This window comes from Dromiciops gliroides, chromosome 5 (assembly GCF_019393635.1).
Source record: "Dromiciops gliroides isolate mDroGli1 chromosome 5, mDroGli1.pri, whole genome shotgun sequence".
NCBI classification, from domain to species: Eukaryota; Metazoa; Chordata; class Mammalia; order Microbiotheria; family Microbiotheriidae; genus Dromiciops; species Dromiciops gliroides.
The window spans coordinates 3,314,936-3,334,408 of record NC_057865.1 but is presented as its reverse complement, the minus strand read 5'-3'; positions in this window follow the sequence as shown (position 1 = coordinate 3,334,408).

The following is a 19,473-nucleotide window of genomic DNA, read 5'->3' as shown; positions in this document are numbered from 1 at the left end:
TTCTTTTCTTCTTAGGAAAAAGGTGAAAATTTAAGCAATTCTGAAATTCTACCTCATACAAAATATGATGACCATCTAGGATTCCAGAAAACTCATGATAAATGGACAATCTACTGCCTGATGAAGAGGTGATGGATTTACCGTAAAGAATGTATCTAATGACAATAATATACTACAATAACTTAAATTACAACAATTACAATATAAGTAGGATAAATATAATATGTAATATATAATAATGATGCTAAAATATATAATGCCATTGACCATAGTTCTTGTGGCTTCAAAGTGGTTTGACTTTACAATGCTGTTGTTATTCTATTCATTGTTCTCCTGGTTCTATTCACTTCGGCCTGCATCAGTTCACTTAAGTCTTTCCATGAATCTTTGTAATGATATATTTCCATGTTTCTTTCAGCATCACATGTGTGTGTATGTGTATGTGTGTATGTAGTAGTACAGACATAAGAAAATTTTGTTTTCCTAGTGTATGCACACTTGTTACAATTAATTTCCTTCTTTTTTCTTTTCACTTTTCCAACTGGGGTAGAAGGGTAGGAAGGAGAGAAATTAAGTTTCTTTTTCATTTTTTTAAATTGGGGGGGGTAGTGCTAGAGCAAAATATAGCAGGCACTTTTAGATCAAATCCTTGTTTTGCTCATTTTTCTTAACCATTTTCCTTTTCCTTTTTTTTTTTCAGGGCAATGGGGGTTAAGTGACTTGCCCAGGGTCACACAGCTAGTAAGTGTCAAGTGTCTGAGTCAAGATTTGAACTCAGGTCCTCCTGAATCCAGGGCTGGTGCTTTATCCACTGTGCCACATAGCTGCCCCATCCCTAACTGTTTGACTTTCATACAAGAGAGCTCTCACAGAACATAGGTATTCCATAAATATTTGTGATATTAAAACAAAACACATCAATAAAACCAAAAAAGAGACTATTCTGCCACAAACTTCTCATTTTACCTCCTCTTCTCCCTGCCTTGTACTCCCCCATCCTTTAAAAAAAATTCTAGCCTTTTTCTCCCTCTCTACAAAGACACGCATGTGTGCATGGGCAAATATATGCATATTATATATATGTATATATGTGTTGTGTGTGTGTGTTTTTGTATAAATATAAAATTTCTTGTAAACCTTTAAGTACTATATCTATGCTAGCTGCTTATCACCACTACCAACATGATCACCAGCTTCATCAGCATAGTCTTTGTGGTTGTTGTTGCTATTTACCAGGCTGATTCTTGGAGCCTGGAAGGAGCTTTAAGGTGTTTCAGGCATTGAGTCTGCCACTGGCTTGGCCTCCAAGTCTGGGCAAAGGTCAAGTTCCTCGAAGCTAGACTTTGTAAACCCTGGATCATGGCCACCCTTGTGGAGGGCAACCATGACGTTTTGTGGTACTAGAATAAAAGATGTATACACATACTCCATAGGAAATGAAAATGATGAAGCTGGGACCAAATTGTACTTTTTAAGCTCTTGTGTAACACTGAGTGTCTGCCTCTATCTCTACTTCCCAGTGTAACTTAAAATAAGTAATGTTTTGTTCTTGTCTTATTTTCAAAAATCTTACATTTGATGAATCAAGTTGTATGTTGATGGATATATGTTTCATCATTGAAAGGGGATTCAGACTAAATTAAGAAAGTAAAGTGGAAGTATTCACTAAACCAACTAAATAGTATTCTTTTACCTGAAGGGCATGATTTGCTTTCATTTTAAACCATTTCCTTTCCCACTTTTTCCCCTTTTCTTGCTATCAATGAGATATGGCTGCTCCTGGGGCAGCCCCCTCCCCTCTTCCTTCTTTAGCATTGGTTGTATGTTCACTCATCATGGCAGGGGGGTGGGGATCCCCGATGCTCCCCACAGCCTCTTCCAGGCTCTTTCTCTAAGACCATCATTCAGCAACCCCCTCTTCTCCTCCATTAAGGTTGATTAAATCCAGGTCTAGGTCCAAATATGACACATTCTTTTTGGAAAGAAACTCCATCCCTTCCAGCCATATTGCATTACCAGAAGAAGATAGGCATTTTTTTAAAGGGCCTTTCTTCAGAGAGAAGTTTGGAATCATTGAAAGAACTTTGCCACTTCCGCAAAGTCAATTGTTTATATTTCCTGCTCAGTTCTCATCCCAGAGCACTTTCCATGTCATGTCTGTTCCAGAATGATGCCCAACCAACTGTTTGTCACAGCCTGGATAAAACATCTCCCCCCTGCCCCCCATTCATTAACAGAGTTAAGCCAAGCTCTGAGCTTGATTCTGGATCTTGCTTGAACCACTTTGTGGCTTGGTGCGATTCCGATAACATTATCCCCTAAAGGACCCTCTTGAGCAGTCACTGGAGAAATATTTTTTCACCTGGACTGCTCTGGGCACGCTTCATTTCAATAACAAGCACGCTTTGTTTTAAGTAAACTTCATATTGATGCTGAGTGTCATCATGTCAGACTTGACAGATGAATGAAAAACCTGTTGTTGCCAGAAAGTCTTTTGTTCAACTCAATCGAATGTTTGTTTGTATGTTTTAATTGTCATCAAACAGGCCCAGTGAAGGCTTATATTCTCTCCACAATTCCTTCAGCTGTGTGACTGTAAAGGTATGGCTTCCTATCTGACAGAATTTTCAAAAGCACACCTACTCTCCTCTCCAACCCTCATCAAGGACGTATCAACTGACAAAACATTTGGAAGAACAGTTATGATATTTGCTATCCAATACAACTAAGAACTGGGCACAGGTCACAGAACTTCAGTCCCAGGTACTGGGGAGCCCAGGGATGGTTTATTTCTTGACTCAGGGGTTCTGAACTTCAAGATGCTAAACCAATTGTGCATCCACACAGAGTCCCAAACCAGTAAGGTGAAGGGAGTCAGGGGCTGCCCAGCTATATAAGAAGGAGTGAAACCACTCATATTGGAAACACAGCCGGTCAAATCCTCTGTGCCTATCAGAACCCATAAGTGACCGAAACATTTCCAGCCTGGGAGAGATAGAGAGAACTATTTTTGTTTCTTTAAATAGGATGAAAAACAGGGTGTTAGATAACCAGAGAAACATCAGGTTCCTAGAAAAAGTAAAAAGAGGCAAGAGGCTTAACTGTTGCTTTCTTTAAAAAATAAAATAAAATAAAATACTCCCCCCCGAAATATTGGCATCCGGGAGCAAAATGAACGGCACCCCAAAATTATGCATCATGCAATGTTGAGTATATACATTTTCTTTGAACAGAATTAATGATACCCAAGCCTTCCAAGAGAGAAAAAATGAGCTGGCCTGAGATACCAAATTGTAGATGGTATAACAATTGGAGTGACGCCACCTGCTGGAGAGTTACTGTAGAAAAGCTCTGCCATGAGGAGCAGGCATCTGAGGGCAAGCCATGTGGTTTTCCTTGGTGTTAGGAAGTAATGTTTGCTCGTGGGTACTGTCTATAAAAGAGGTGAGGCTTGCTCTCTCGGGGGCTTGCTGGAAGACCTCAGCGGGGAGAGGAGCTAGACACTTTGGCTCTGTGAGATAGACAGCTGAATCTAGGCCGCTTTCTCTCTTTTGAGCAAATTCTTATTCTCCTTAATAAATGCTTAAAAGTATAAAGTCTTGCTAAAGCTTATAATTTATTGGCAACCACTCATTAGATATTTTAGACAGACTAGGTAGAATTTGAACCCTTACAATGGAATGCATTAAAAACACAGAGAGGTGAACAAACGTGAAAACTGTAAAAGGGCAATATAATCATCAATAGTTTCTATTATTATTTTTTATATAGTATTTTATTTTTTTCCAATTTTTGACATTCTTTTAAAAAATGACTTCCAAATTTTCTCCTTACCTCCCTAAAACAGTAAGCAATTTGATATAGGTTATAATACTCAATTATGGAAAACATATTTCTAAATTAGTCACAGTATGAAAGAAGAAAGAGACTAAAAGGGAAAAAAACAAAAAAATATAACAAAAGTAAACATGCTACCCTTTGATCTGCATTCAGACTCCATAGTTCTTTTTTTTTTTTTTTTCTGGATGTGGAGAGCATTTTCCATCCCATCTCTTATAGCACAATAGCATTCCATTATATTCATATATCACAATCCTATCAGCCATTCCCCAATTGATAATTGTTTCTATTATGAAAGAAGGAGAACAGAGTCCCACCAACCCAATCTATAAAGGAAATGACAACAGCAAGAAGTTTGGGTTGGGATACTAAAAAATGGAAAGATTAAAGAATGTCAAACTCAGGAAAACAAGTGGATAGGATGGGTGAAGAGCTAACTCTTCCTTGTAGCTAGGAAACAACAGGAGATACATCATTGAAGAAAAGAAGGGGCAGGGAAAGGGTGGTGATCATCCCTTACTGAAACTTTTGTTTTGAAAGATTATAGTAGCAGAAATATAACCAATGCAGTTAGGGCCAGAGGATAGAGAACTGGACTTTGAAATTGATGTGCTATGAGAATTGATGTGCAAGGAGGTAAGAAAAAGGGAGACTGTAACTTTAGGCTTTAGTGTGATTTCCTTTTTCATTTTCTTGTCAAAGAAGGAGCAGGGTAATCTAAAAGTGGAAGAAGGACAAAACCAAAACCATAACTATGGATATGAATGAGATTAGTCTGCCCATGAAATGGGTGGGTGGGTGAGGACTCAGAATGAGGCAAAGCTTCATATAAGAATGCTACTTAAACATGAATATTCATAACAGAATGACAATTATTGCTTGGGATAAACTTTATTACAGTGAAGCTAAAATGCACAAAAATAAGTGGCCATGATGGATTGGATGAGATCAGGAGAGGAGACAAAGCATCACTATGTGCCAGGCTGTTCAGGCTGTACAAGCAAAATGAGGAAAGGCCTGCTCCTCAAGCTGCTTACCTTCTAACAGGAGAACACACCATGGGACCAAAAGCATGGTCAGGGAAGAGGGTGAGGATCTTGCCTCCCCAGGCAAGATGGCAAAGTCTCCCAGGGAGCCCAGAGATGGGGGCTGAGCTGGATTAAGAGAGAGCATGGCCAGCCTGGCTATTTCCCCAAATGGAGCTTCTGAGGCAGAGCTCACCAACCACAGGAGACAGCTGGAGGAGGGGTCTTGCCAAGGTGAGAAAGCCACGGGGAGGAGGGCAGGGAGGCAGGGAAATAGCTGGGAGACTGAGTTGGGGCAATCATAAAGGTAAACAAGTAAATAGCCAAAAAGTAAAACCAAAAAGCTGTTCAGCAGAGCCACTTTGAAGGAAGCAGAGATAACAAGAAGAGCTTTGGGACTGTGGGACAACAGGTGCTGGGACCCATCACTCATGATGCAGGGAGCGGGACTTCTTCACAATTATGGCAACAGGAAGCTAAAGCTGCAGGGGCAAGGGCAGGGGCAGGGGAGGGGCAGGGCAGGGCAGGGCAAAGTTTCCATTGCAGGGTTTGGTTTATTTGATTGTTCCTTTGCTTTTAGTTCTGAAGAGAAGGGAGGAAGGGGGAGAAAGGTTGTGGAGACATCTCCAAGGACCCACCAAAACAGCCCCAGGGATGGAGACGTCAGCTGTTCCCCTGCTCACACTGGAGTCAAATGAGGCTAAAGTTAAAGGGGAAAACTGCCCCATGGAAGACTTAGAGCACATACTCCTCAGGCCTAGAGTCAGGAATTCCTGAGTTCAAATACACCATCAGACACTTTCTAGCTTTGTGATCCTTGGCAAGTACTTACCCTCTGTCTGCCTCAGTTTTCTCAACTGTAATATGAGCCTACCTCACAGGTCTATTGAGAGGACCAAATGAAAAAAACAAAACAAAACAAAAAACCTGTAAAAGACTTCACACAAAGCAAGCACTTAATAAACGAACATTGCACCTCCTTGCTCTTTCTTGCTCTTTCTTGCTTTCTCTCTCTCTCATACACGCACACACACACACACACACACACACACGCACACGCACACACACTCATGTACACGTTTTGTTATTGTTCAGTCCTTTTCAGTTGTGTCCAACTTTTCATGACCCTATTTGGGATTTTCTGGGCAAAGATTCTCCAGCTCATTTTATAGATGAGGAAACTGAGGCAAACAGAGTTAAGGTTATAGAACTTGTAAGATCTGAGGCAGATTTAAATTCAGGGAGATGAGTCTTGTGACTTCAGGACCATCACTATCCCCTGTGGCACTCAGCTGCCCCAAGTCCAACATACTTAATATTTGCCAAATGATATAATCAGATATTTAAGGCAAAAGGTCACTACATGACAGAGAGAATACTGGACAAAGCAATATCTGTTTCAGACTTCGATATACTTCTGTCTAGTCACGATCAAATATGTTTGAAATACCTACCGTGTGTCAGGTACTGTGCTAAACAATTTGGATACACAGAAAGCTAAAAACACTTCCTGCCCTAAAGGAGGTCGCAGTTTAATAGTGAAGATCAAGTGCAAACAGCTGTGTATGGGCACTGATCCAAAGGGAAGGCATTAGCATTGGAGAGGACTCAGAAAACTTAGAACTGAAGAGAAGCATTTACCTGAGAATTGAAGAAAGCCAAGTGTCATGGGAGAAAATATGGAGAAGGGTACCGAAGTCCCTTCCAAGAGCTGGCTGAAGAGTTCGGAAGGGAAGGGTAAAGAGGAGGGGGTGGTCAACAGGGAATAAAGGGAAAACCGGGAGGAGAAGAGGATGGTATGGCCTGAGGGGATGGAGTAATAAGGGAGGAGGGCATGTTAGACTAGTCATCCTGTTCCTTGGACTTGTGATTCCCCATCCGCAGGGCATCATCTAAGAAGTCACCTGATACGTGAACCCCCTGTGAGGGAGAAGGCCTTTTAGGGTCATCCTGAGCCTTCTGAGATTCAGTTGGTTTTGCTGGGCATATCCTATTCTGTTCCTTTCCTTTTGACTTCTGGCTTAAAATCATAAAGGCCGATATGTATGGAATCTCTGTCCATCTCCCTTCATGCTTACAAAACTTATCCAACTGCAAAATGGTATTACAATTAAGGGTGCCATGTACAGGCCTGATTCCTTCAGTTCCTAGTGGATAATGTGGCCATAAATTGTTACAAAAATGTATCATGCACCTCTTTTACAAATTTGTAAGTTCTCGTTTATTCCAATCTTTTACGACGCACCCCAGAGAAGAATCTTTTGGATCGCTCACTTTCTGCCCCATGGGCCTAAGGCCGTTTAAACCTTTGCCCAGAGAATTCTACTGGTCTGAACGTGGTTCAGACACTGAGTCGGGCCTTCCGCAAGGGAGGGTGACTGCTCTGCCTGTCGCTTGAAAAAAACCGAGCCCTGGTAAGGGTCAGGGGGAGAGATCATGCCGAATGCGCTCCTACCTCCTCCGGGTGCTGTATGGCGAGAAGAGGAAGATTCAGTACCCAGTCATGTTGAGGCACCAAATGATATGGGGAGAAAGCACGTGAGTCCTTAGGATTCCTCTGTAAAGAATTACACTCTCGCACAAGACCTAATTAGAAATAAAAGAACAGTTTTATTGGGGTACAAGAGAAACTGGCCGGGAGGAAGGTTTTGGAGAAACAAAACGCTTTCCTCCCTGACTAGCTCAGGGAGTGCCCTTTTATAGGGTTTAGGGGACATGGGTAAGAGTGTCCCTTTTTGGGTGAGGGTCTGGGGGTCCTCCAGCATTGCGCTGGGGTAGGAGGGATCCCTCGTGAGCAATCTGGTGGTGGGCATTTACTTTGTCCTGATGGGTCTGAGCAGTCTGCTGGTAGGCCGTTCCGGGTAGTTTTCTCCTGGTGTGGTCTCTCCCAACGAATCACCTCATCCAGGTGCTCAGGAGGACTGGAATGCAGGGTGGTGGTCCTGGAGCATGCTCAGTTCAATCTGGTGCCGCTTATCTCTTTTGGATGTGTGTGTCCTTGATTGAGCTCAAGGAGAGGCCTACTTGATTTCAAGGGAAAACCCCTGAGGTTTCAAGGAAAAAGTTCCTTGACCTCCCGAGAGAACTGTTGGGGTAACCGGGGCCCATAATCCTCCCATGACACAAGGAATCCAGAAGGAGTTCTGGACATAAAGAGGGAGGGCATCCCTGGCCTGGAGGCCAGCCAGGAGTCAAGAGTCATGGAGTTGGGGAGAGGGCACACAAATGGAAGATTGGAAATGGGCTAAATGGTCCAACAGGGTTTTGTCTTTGCTCCTGAAGGTGATGGGGAGCCCCGGGAGTTTATTGAATAAGGGATGAACTGGGCAGAGCTGGGCTTTAGGAAGATCACATCGGTGGCTGAATGGAGAAAAGACTGGATTAGGGAGAAACCAAGGGAGGTAGACCCATGAGCAGTTACTGCAATAGTCCAGGGGGGAGGTGATCAAGCCCTGCACCAGGGTAGGTGAGAACAGGGTCAGAAGAGGAAAGCAGGAATGTTTGAGAGAACCAAGAAGACTCAGCAAAAGATTGGATTGAGAGAAAGACGCCAACATAACTGGGCACTTAGCAATAGTTAGGATGCTATTGGGCTAATGCATCATGCACACGTATGGCATGTTATTTCATACTTATGTGCATGTGTATAGGCTTACATGATACATGCGTTTCTGTGTCTGTGTACCTATATACCTAAAATTGCCATATTCAGTACTGGTAGTGTTTAGAAATGATACAAACATTCTACGCAGCAATTGAAATTATGAAATATGTTACTAATCTGGTCATACCCATTTAGTCCAATAAGCTCACTCTTGTGCGTGTATGCCAAGAATGTGATGACAAAAAGGAAATGTCACATCAATGGACATTTTGCTGTTCTTCATAGGATAAGTTAAAACAAAGAGCAAACCTGTGAATGAAAGGGCTGCTGTCCACTGTGACTTGACTTTACAAATGAAGGTATATGACCACATAGATGGTATATAGCACATGACTCCAAGGCAGCAGTATTATTCTGTAAGAAATCATGAATAAGAGCTGTTCAGGGAGATGAACCAAGGTCTGTAGGAGTTGCTGTAAAGAGAAGACCATAGGAGACACATAACCCACAAGGGCTAGAATCACTTGAAGTAAAACACAAATAAAGACCTTACGCTTTGGATTACATGTAGTCATGCTGGATTTCAGTCCCTGTACTTGGAGGCAGGAATCCTGTTTGACAGTCCTTAGTTCCGTGTCCTCTGTGAAATTCACCGAGCCCTTCTGAGCCTCATTTACCTTATTTATTTTTTAAAAGATGATTTTATTTTTTCCTACCATTCTGGGCTGTGGTGATGATCCCATGGGATAATGCACTCTAACATGCTCCATAAATAGTAGCCATCGTTGCTGTATCTTATGTTCACAGGCCTGATGATCAAACATCATTTCCTTCTCCTTGAAGAAAGGGAGTATACCTGTGTGTGCAGACTGTTACGGACTGGTTTGCCTTGTTTCATTATTTCCTTTATCTGTGAAGGTTTTGGAGATGTGAAATCTGATTCTGACAGTGGTATTAGTCAAGTCAATGAGCATTTATTAAGTGCCTACTATGTGCTAGTAGTGAGTGGTGAGAGGCACTAGAAATGCAGAGAAAGCCAAGAGACTGGCCCTGATGGAGGAAGCTTCCAGTTTAAAGAAGAATAAAGACCACAAGCACACATGCACCACTTATGAAGATATGCATTCTTCATAACTGCTACAAGAGACAGGTGTGTTCAGACAAATGATTCATCTGCTCACCATCATCAAGAAGCATTTATTAAGCACTTCAAAGGTGTCAGCCATAGGCCCCCAAAGTCATTTTGTGTTCTGGACTTGCCATCATTGTGTCAAGTATCAAAAAAAACTGCTTACACAGGCATTTGACCCCTTTCTATATGGGCATCCTCTCTGGATGCCTGAGGGACTCATCTCTCTTTGGTAGGCAGATGACCAGTGTTGGGGTTCCCTCAAGACTATGGGAAGGGAGATGGTCACACTCTCATGAGAACTAGATGGGGAATACAGAACTATGAGGAAGAAAGAGGGACAAACGGGAGAGAAGAAAGCACCTAAAGTGGACTGAGTAGAGCCGAAGGCCCTGATGGACACTGGCATCCATTCTTCCCCATAAACTTTACATATTTCTCACTGCCTCCTCTCTGAAGTAGAACAAGGCTGGAAGTAAAAAGATAGAAAATAAGAATTGCAGATATATTGTTGGCCTTACCCATCTGTTCCTACCTAGAGAGGAGCAATTTTGCCAACCACAAGTTATAAATTTCATCAGAATTGACCTTAAGTGTCTTCCATTTCCCCTTTCCATTGTCCATTTCTTCATCCCCAATACCTTTTGTATTTCTTTAAAAAGTAATTATATATCTGTGTGTGTGTGTATGTGTGTATAATTCACACATAGTGTCTGTGTATTTTGTTACATCTGTGTGTATATGTACATAAAAGACACATGGATATAGATATATATATGCACATGTGTACGTGTTTTTGTTTCCTTTGATCTGTTTAAGTGTTTTTAATACACCCATTTGACACTATTACTAGGATGATATATTCACAGAGTGAGCCCGGGCTCTGTTTTCACTTGGTCCTGTTGATGTTGTCCATCTTTGAACAGCACAGCAAAGCCCCAAACCTGACTCACAAAGTGACTCTTTCAATCCAATTGGCTTTCGTTTTAGCAGCCTCGTTCCAATAAATCAAGCCGCCTACCAAAGCAGAAACGGAAATGCATTTAATTGCCAGTGTCTCAGTATAGATCTTGTTGACTGGACTGCCAGTGGTCTTTGGTTTCAGAAAATAAACATTGCCTGACTGCTCAGCAGAGAGGCAGGAAGGCGGGGTGTGGGGGGGCAGGCTTTGGTTCTCTATCCACCAATTTTTACTCTAGTATTTAACCCCCAAAGCATCTTCTTTCCAGTGTGGATGATTCCTTCCTCCAATTACTGCATAAAGAATGATGGATACCATCCAGAATGTGACCATCTGCATTTCTCAGACTGCTTTTTCCAGTTAGGCCTCGCAGGTGTCTTTCAAACAATGATGAATTAGAAGGCATGCTCTCTTCCCCCCACACTCATTTATCTGTTAACTACCTCTGTGATAATAATGCATTTGCATTTTTAATTTCCTCAGTTGTAAATGAGCACCTCTGAACCACTTCCTAATTATTTGACCATTTTCTTGTATTGTTCATTATTCATGCATTCTATTTACTAAATAAAAATGACTTTTCCTCCAAAGGACATTTGCAATTGTTATGATGCCAAACATACATCATTTGTTTCCCAATAAGAAATAAGTAGGGAATGAAAATATGGGGTGTGGATAATACAGTAGAAGCAAAAAGAAACAGATATGTGCACTCCTGCTCACAAAAGTGTACACCTGTGTGCATATGCACACATACCTGTAGTGGTCCCTTTTGCACTTTGCCTAATCTGGTTGAATACTTACCCCAAAACATGGTTTCAGACAATTGCAAAATTTACCTATTCATTCTGCCTTCTTTTTCTTTTTCTTTTTCTTTTTTTTTTTTTTTTTTTTGGTGAGGCAACTGGGGTTAAGTGACTTGCCCAGGGTCACACAGCTAGTAAGTGTCAAGTGTCTGATGTCGGATCTGAACCCAGGTCTTCCTGACTCCAGGGCCATTGCTCTATCCACTGCATCACCTAGCTGCCCCTAAGTATTTTTTTTTCATTCTGTCTTCTTAAAAGGAGTTGCAGTCCAGAAACACTCACGAGATCCTTCTATTTGCTAACAGGTGATCTGTTCCAAGATTGTGAGAGGGACTTTTACTGAGCCCTGACACCCTAATCTCCTTAGCTGAATATCCCATGGGAATTATCATCTGAACAATGAGAATTATCTCAGGACACTGGGGACATTGAAAATTGAGTCAGAGGACCTAGAGTGAAGTTCTACCCGTCACTTACAGACTGTTTATGTGGGATCTTATGGATGTGACATAGTGTTTTGGGGACTCAGTTTCCTGCTCTGAAAATTGAGCACCAAAGAGTATCACTAGACTATTTCTGAGTTCTCTTGCAACTCTAAAGCTAGGATCTGACACTTTTGAAAATGGAATGCCTCCACACAAAGATACAATTGAATTTGAGAGACTAGAGTATTTGATGGCTAGTATGAAGGATACAGGCTCAGAGGTTGGCATTCTGACCTTGGTACACATATCTAAGTTCACAAGAAATGCCTCCTATAAAATGAAAATAAATTTATTAACAATAACCCCCAAATTTTCTAAGAGTATAAATTATGGAGCAGCTATTAATCTGAATCAGTGGAGGGAACTTCCTCACAAGAAATCTGACAGAGTGATTAAATCAAAGGTCCAACTCCACAGTCCCCACCCCATCACTCCCCAACGCCATACATATCTTCCATGGAGAAGGTGTACAATTATCACTTCTTGAAAAGATAGTACTTTCTTACACTCATCAGAATTGGCTCAAAGAGGGAGGAACATACACACTCAAGTGGGTATAGTAATATATCTTATCCTTTGGAAAAGTAGGAGGGGAAGGTAATAAGTGGGGTGGAGAGGTGAAGGGAGAGCAGATTGGGGGAGGGGCAGTTAGAAGCAAAACACTTTTGAGGAGGGATAGGGTAAAAGAGGATAGAAAATAGAGTAAATATCATGGGGAGCAAATAAGATGGAGGGAAACAGCAATAGTAACTGGGAAAAATTTGAAGCAGAGGCAAGAGGAATGTAAGATGAGGATGAGGATGGTGGTGGTGGTGGTGGTGGTTTTTGCTTTGCTGGGCTGTTGTGAAGAAAATTATTTGTCAGGTATAACATATTATATAAACGTTAGCTATTATTGTTATTGTAATAATCAAGCTCATGGGTATTTTATAAGGAAATTTCCCTTAAAAGTACTATATAAATATAGTTTACTATAATAATAATAATAATAATAACAATAATAATAATAATAATAAGATGAGCAGGATGCTATCAGAAAAACCTGGAAAGACTTACATGAGCTGATGCAAAGTGAAATGTACTGTATACAAAATAACAGCACTATTGTAAGATGATCAGCTGTGAATGACTTAGTTATTTTCAGCAATATAATGTTCCAAGACAACTTTGAAGGACTTATGAAAAATGAAATCCATTTACAGAGAAAGAACTGATGGTATCTGAATACAGATGGAAGTATATTTTGTTGCTGTTAGTTCCTTTTGGTCTGCTATATTTTGCATTACTGCACATGCATAACTTATATTGAATTGTTTGAGTCCTTAAGGGGGTAGTAGGGAAGGACGAAGAGAATTTGGAACACAAAGTTTTAAAAATTGATGTTACAATTTGTTTTTACATGTAAGGTAGGGAAAAATTCTAAATAAATGAATGAATGAATGAGCAAATAAATGAATGAATGAATAAATAGATGAATAAACAAATGAATAAATAAATAAACAATAATTTTAGAATGGACAAAGAAATAAACAAATAAATAAATGGAATTAAGGGAAAAAAGAAAACACAATGCTTTGATTTCTAAATCAGTGACTGTCCTAGCCCCAAAAGGGGAAGCTTGATGGGCATCTAAAGGGGGAAGTGGGATGGAGAAGAGCCAAAGGAGAAATAAGGGTGTTTACTCCAAAGAAAATCATCATCATCTTCACTTAAAAGCTATTCCCCTCAATTTACTTTGCAATGAAACACAAGCTTTTAGGCATTCTTCCTTGCTACAGTTCAGATCTGTTCTACTCTGCACTGTCCTCAGGAGGGGGAAACTCCACCACATCCATACACACACAAATATATATATATATATATATATATATATATATGTGTGTGTGTGTGTGTGTGTGTGTGTGTTTGTGTATGTATATATATATATACACTTATTCACATACATACATAAATACATATATATGTATACATATGCACATACATATGCATATACAGTATAGATAGAGCTAGAGCTAGAGACATACACAAGCATGTGCAATGCATACACATACACACATACATATATACATATAAATTTAGTCTCTGGGGAAGACTTTCTTTCCATCAAAAAGACTTTTTCTGGAAGGCTAATTGAATTGGATTCCCAGTACAATGCTTTATGGCCTATCATGTGGGGAGAGCTAGAAACAGAGTTCAGAGGTCAGTAAGCCCTATTTTTTTTTTTTCTATTTAGGAATCGGGGAAATGAAGTCTAACGAGGGGAAGAAGTTTACTTAAGATTATAAAGACAGAAAGTGTCCAAGCAAGAGTTCAGACTCAAGTCCTTGGTACCCAACTCAGAATCCAGCTTTGTTTGTTTGTTTGTTTTTGTTATTTCCCAGGCATATCAGTGGTAGAGAGTATAGTAAAGTGAAGGTGGAAGAAGGCAGGTAGGCATCATTAAGTATTTGATGGTGCTTTGGGAAGTTTAAACTTAACTCCTAGGATTCTGATTGGTCAGACAGATTCATGTCCCAGAAACACTTTTCCTTAGCCTCCCCATTCCCTTTCTCTACCATCCTTACTTCCACATCAACCCCTGATAGTCAAATACATTCAACATTAATCTAATTAATTGCATGCCTACTATGTGCTAGGTACTGGGATGTGTATTGGGAAAGAAAAGACAAAAAAAATGTCCTCTTCTTGACCCGCTATAATAACAAGATGCAGCTGATATTTGGTCAGTTATCCCTTTGTGGGGCAGCTATCATACACATGGTACCATCATGACATAGGGAAGCTATAGGTCAATCACGGTCAGCCACCATTTTTGAGTATCCATTCCCATTCATCCCTCAATAGCAAATGCTTCCAGCTAAAGAATATCCCTACCTGGGGCTTGAAATAGTCACCCCCTCCTCTAAGTATGGCAGTGAGCCACCAGCATCTTCATGACCTCTGGTCACTGACTGGGGTCTGCCACTAGCTGGAAGGTGTAGACATCATTTCAAGTCATTCACTCCCTGGTCACTTCCTTCCTTCCTCCTTCCTTCCTTCCTTCCTTCCCTCCATATTCCTGTATTTTAAGATTTTTAGACTTGACTCTCTCCAATGTATTCTACCATCTAGGGACACTGCCCTTCTCACTCTTCCTTCTAAATAATGCTTGACTTGATGTCTTTGCACAGGCTGATCTCATTCTTGGGAATGTATGTTGACCACTGAATAATAATTGGCTGACTGACCAAATGAGACTGAAACTGGTCCCAGAGGGGGTGTATGAATTCTGAGAAGTCCTTTAATATGTGGGTCTGACTTAAGCTTCACCTTTAATTGCATTAGGGAACTATAAGACTGATTTCTGTATGATCTGTTCTTGGGTCCTCCATGCACCATCTCTCTTTCTATTAGCATGATTAATTGAGAATTGACTATATTTGATTATCTAATTTATTCTTGGTAATGCAGGCATCATTTTAGAACTCATTCTGAAATGTTTCTGATTCTGTCCAGCAGTTAGTTACAAACATCTTTATATACTCTATGTTCATTTACTTTCATTGTTCTCTTGGGCTCTTGATCCACATACAAATGTCTCGATTACATATTTCAGTGGCCCTTGATCTCTGAGAGAAATGTGTTATCAAACTGCAGCACTTCTACTTTTTGCTATGGGTTTAATCTCTTCACCATTCATCAAACTATTCTAAGCCTTTACACTATGACAACTTTCCTCAGAAGATTGACCCTGGAATTTCCTGGTCACAAAGCCTTGTATATAGATGGAAAAATATTTTCAAAGAAAAATATGGTGAGGAATATATACTCATGTGTCAAGCCTAACTTTCCTGAAAGGAGAGCTACATACAAAACAGAATGTCTCACACTCATATGGTTCATTGGCATTTGCAAGCACTTTATCATTTGTTTAATTTTATTTTTTATTAATTCTCAAGTTCTTTTCATCCTCCACCCATTATGAAGGCAGGAGAAAACACAGACACACACATGCACATATATGCATATGCATACACATACATATAAACATATTCAGAGTTATGTATGTGTATGCACATGTATATGTGTATGTATATATACATAATTTATATATAGATAGTTTCATATGTGGGTGCATATATACACATATACATGCATATGTACTTAAACATATATGTGTATATGTATGTGTATCTATTTATCTATCTAAAGCTATATCTATATCTATCTATATCTTCTATCTATCTATCATCTATCTATAGGAGGGGTCAAATGAGAAAACACAGAGTCTATCACTTCTCTCTCTCTCTCTGGAGGTAGATAACATATTTCATCATGTGTTTTTGGAATTGTGGTTGGTCATTGTGTTGAACAGTTACTAGTTTTCAAATTGATTATCTGTATAATATTGCTGTTTCTGTGCAAATTGTTCTCTTGGTTCTACTCACTCTACTTTGCAGCATTCATAGAAGCATTTGCCGGAATTTCTCAAACCATAGGCTTCATCATTTTCTTCCACCACAATAGTTTTTCATGACTTTGTTATACCATAACTTGTTCAGCTACTCCTCAAGTGATGGGCACCTTTTCAGTTAAAAATTATTTTCCATCATGAAAAGGGATTATAAAAGTATTTTAGATGTATGGGTCCTTTGTATCTTTCTTTGATCTCTTTGGATATAGACATAGTAATGATATTACTTCATCAAAGGGTACACCTAATTTAATAGTACTTGGAGAAAAATTCCAAATTACTTTTCAGAATGGCTGGACCAGTTAACAGCTGCATCAACAGTGTCTTCAATGATCTGTTTTCTTACAATCCCTCCAACACTGAAAATCACTTTGAATACAAAATTTCACAAGACTTTTGGAATAGTTCCAGTAAGGTAAGCACCATAGGTCTTCATGTCTCATTTTTATAGCTGAAGAAACCAAGGTTTAGAGAGATTTAGCAATGTGTCCATCATTAGTTGACTTCAGAAACCAGATTTGAAGCCAGGTATTCTTGACTCTATGTCCAGTATTACAAGCATGTCACATTCCAAATCACTGGAAAAAGTAAGAAACAGACTGCTGATCTACTAACAAGAGAGCTATGAAGCCCTTGTTCTAATCCCCAGATCATTACTCCAGAGAATTTCTTAGGCATTTATTCAGGGATACTGAATCCTACTTGGCACATTTTGAGCACACTTGATTAGTTTCTCAGGTTATGAAAGATTAGATGTTAGGTTGCTAACAGCAGACAGGGAATGAAGGATGGAAGAGACTACTGATGAGAGATAGCATCTGATACTATAATCTAATAATTATTCTCCCAGGAGGTGAACTTTGTTCATTAAAAACTGTTGAGTATTATTTGTACTACATTTAGCAAGGGGTGAAATCATTATACATATACATATACATATACATATACATATACATATACATATACATATATGTGTGTGTGTATAATCTATTTGGACAATTGGACAATACTATATTATGGAACATGGAAAATTTGCATGAATCAATAGAATGATGTGAAATACATATGTGTATATACATGGGCAGAAACCTATATGTATATGTGCTTATTTCAATCTACTATACTACAACTACTGGGTATACATGCCATAGAAAAAGAAGAAAATGGAAAGTACTCATGTGTTGCCCAATTATTTATTATAATATTCTTTGGCAAATAATAGAAAACAGAAAGGGTGTCTTTCAATTGAGGAAATAATGATATGCCATTGTGTCACAGTAAATGCCAAAGAGAAGAGATGCAGAAAAATCTAGAAAGATGTGCAGGAACTGATAATGTGATGGTATATGTACACATATGTAAATATACATGTATATACACACATCTATATATGTGTATGTGCATGCATTCATGTTTGTTTAGTTGATGTCCTTTGTGCTTGAAGAAGATCAAAATGACATCATGGTGTTGTACACCAATGTACAGTGTGTCCAATTGTGGCTTGTCAAATCAATACAGATTTGGAAGGCTGTGCTCCAGGTAGAGCACAAATAATCCATATGAATATTTGGAGAGATGTCTCCAGAATTGCATATCTCATGTTTCTTTTGCTCTACTTCAATTCTGCCTTGCTCATAGAACACAGCACCTTCTTTGAAATGGAAATGCCATGCTGGGTGGTCCTGTGGCAGTGTCTCCCATGTTATAAAATATAATTCCAGAGTTCTTCAGAGAGACCTAGAGAGTGTTCTTGGATCATTTCTTCTGACCTTCATGTGAGTGCTTACCTTGTGTGAATTCTCTGTAAAACAATGTTTTATGCAAATGTACATTTGACATTCATACAGCATGGCCATCCCATCGGAGTTGTGCTCTCTGCATTAGAGTCTGAATGCTTGGTAGTTCATCTAGAGAAAGACCTCAGTGTCTGGTACCTTTCCTTGCAAGGTAATCGTCAGAATCTTCCAAAGACAATTCAAATGGAAGTGATTCAGTTTTCCAGCCTGGCACTGGTAGACTATACAGGTTTCACAAATATATAACAATGAGGTCAGTACAGTGGCTCTGTAGACATTCATTTTGTTAGGCAGTCTAATAACTCTAATACCAGATGGTAAAATAGAAATTGAAAGAATACTCTCATCACACAATGAAAGAAATCCCAAAATGAAAACTCCAAGGAATATTATAGCCAAATTTCAGGGCTCCCAAGTCAAAAAGAAAATACTTCAAGCAATAAGAAAGAAACAATTCAAATATCATGGAATTACAATCAAGGCAACATAAGATTTAGCAGCTTCCATCTTATTTATTTTTATCTATACAATTAAGTTTTACTTTCCCAAATTACATGTAAATACAAATTTTGACATAATTAAAAAAAAAAAACTTTGTGTTCCAAATTCTCTTCCTCCCTCCCCCTCCCCCCAAGAACTCAAGCAATTCAATATAAGCTATACATGAGCAGTCAAGCAAAACATTTTCACATTAGCCAGGTTGTGAAAGAAAACAGATAAAAACAGAACTTCAGATAAAGGAAATAACAAAAACAATGTATGCTTCAATTTGTATTCAAACAACATAAGTTCTCTCTCTGTAGATGGACGGCATTTTCCATAGGACCTTTAGAATTGTCTTGTATCATTGCATTGCTGAAGATAAGCAAGTTATTCAGAGCAGATGATCTTATAGTATTGCTGTTATTTTGTATACCCTACATTTCACATTGTATCAACTCAAGTAGGTCTTTCCTGGGTTTTTCTGAAAACATCCTGTTCATCTTTTTTGAAAATTTGTTTTATTTTCTTTTTCAGGGCAATGAGGGTTAAGTACCCAGGGTCACACAGCTAGTAAGTGTCAAGTGTCTGTGACTGGATTTGAACTCAGGTCCTCCTGAATCCAGGGCCAGTGCTTTATCCACTGTGCCACCTAGCTTACCTCATCATTTTTTTATAGTAAACTACATTTATATAGTACTTTAAAGAGATATTTCCTTACAATGAACCCATGAGGTTAACCCTAAGAACAACAGTAATATATAACATTTATCTAGTACCTTATACCTAACAAAGAATTTTCTTCACAATAGCCCAGCAAAGTAAGTCCTATCGGTTTTATCACCATCAATCAATCAATCATCATCACCATCAATCAATCAATCAATCATCATC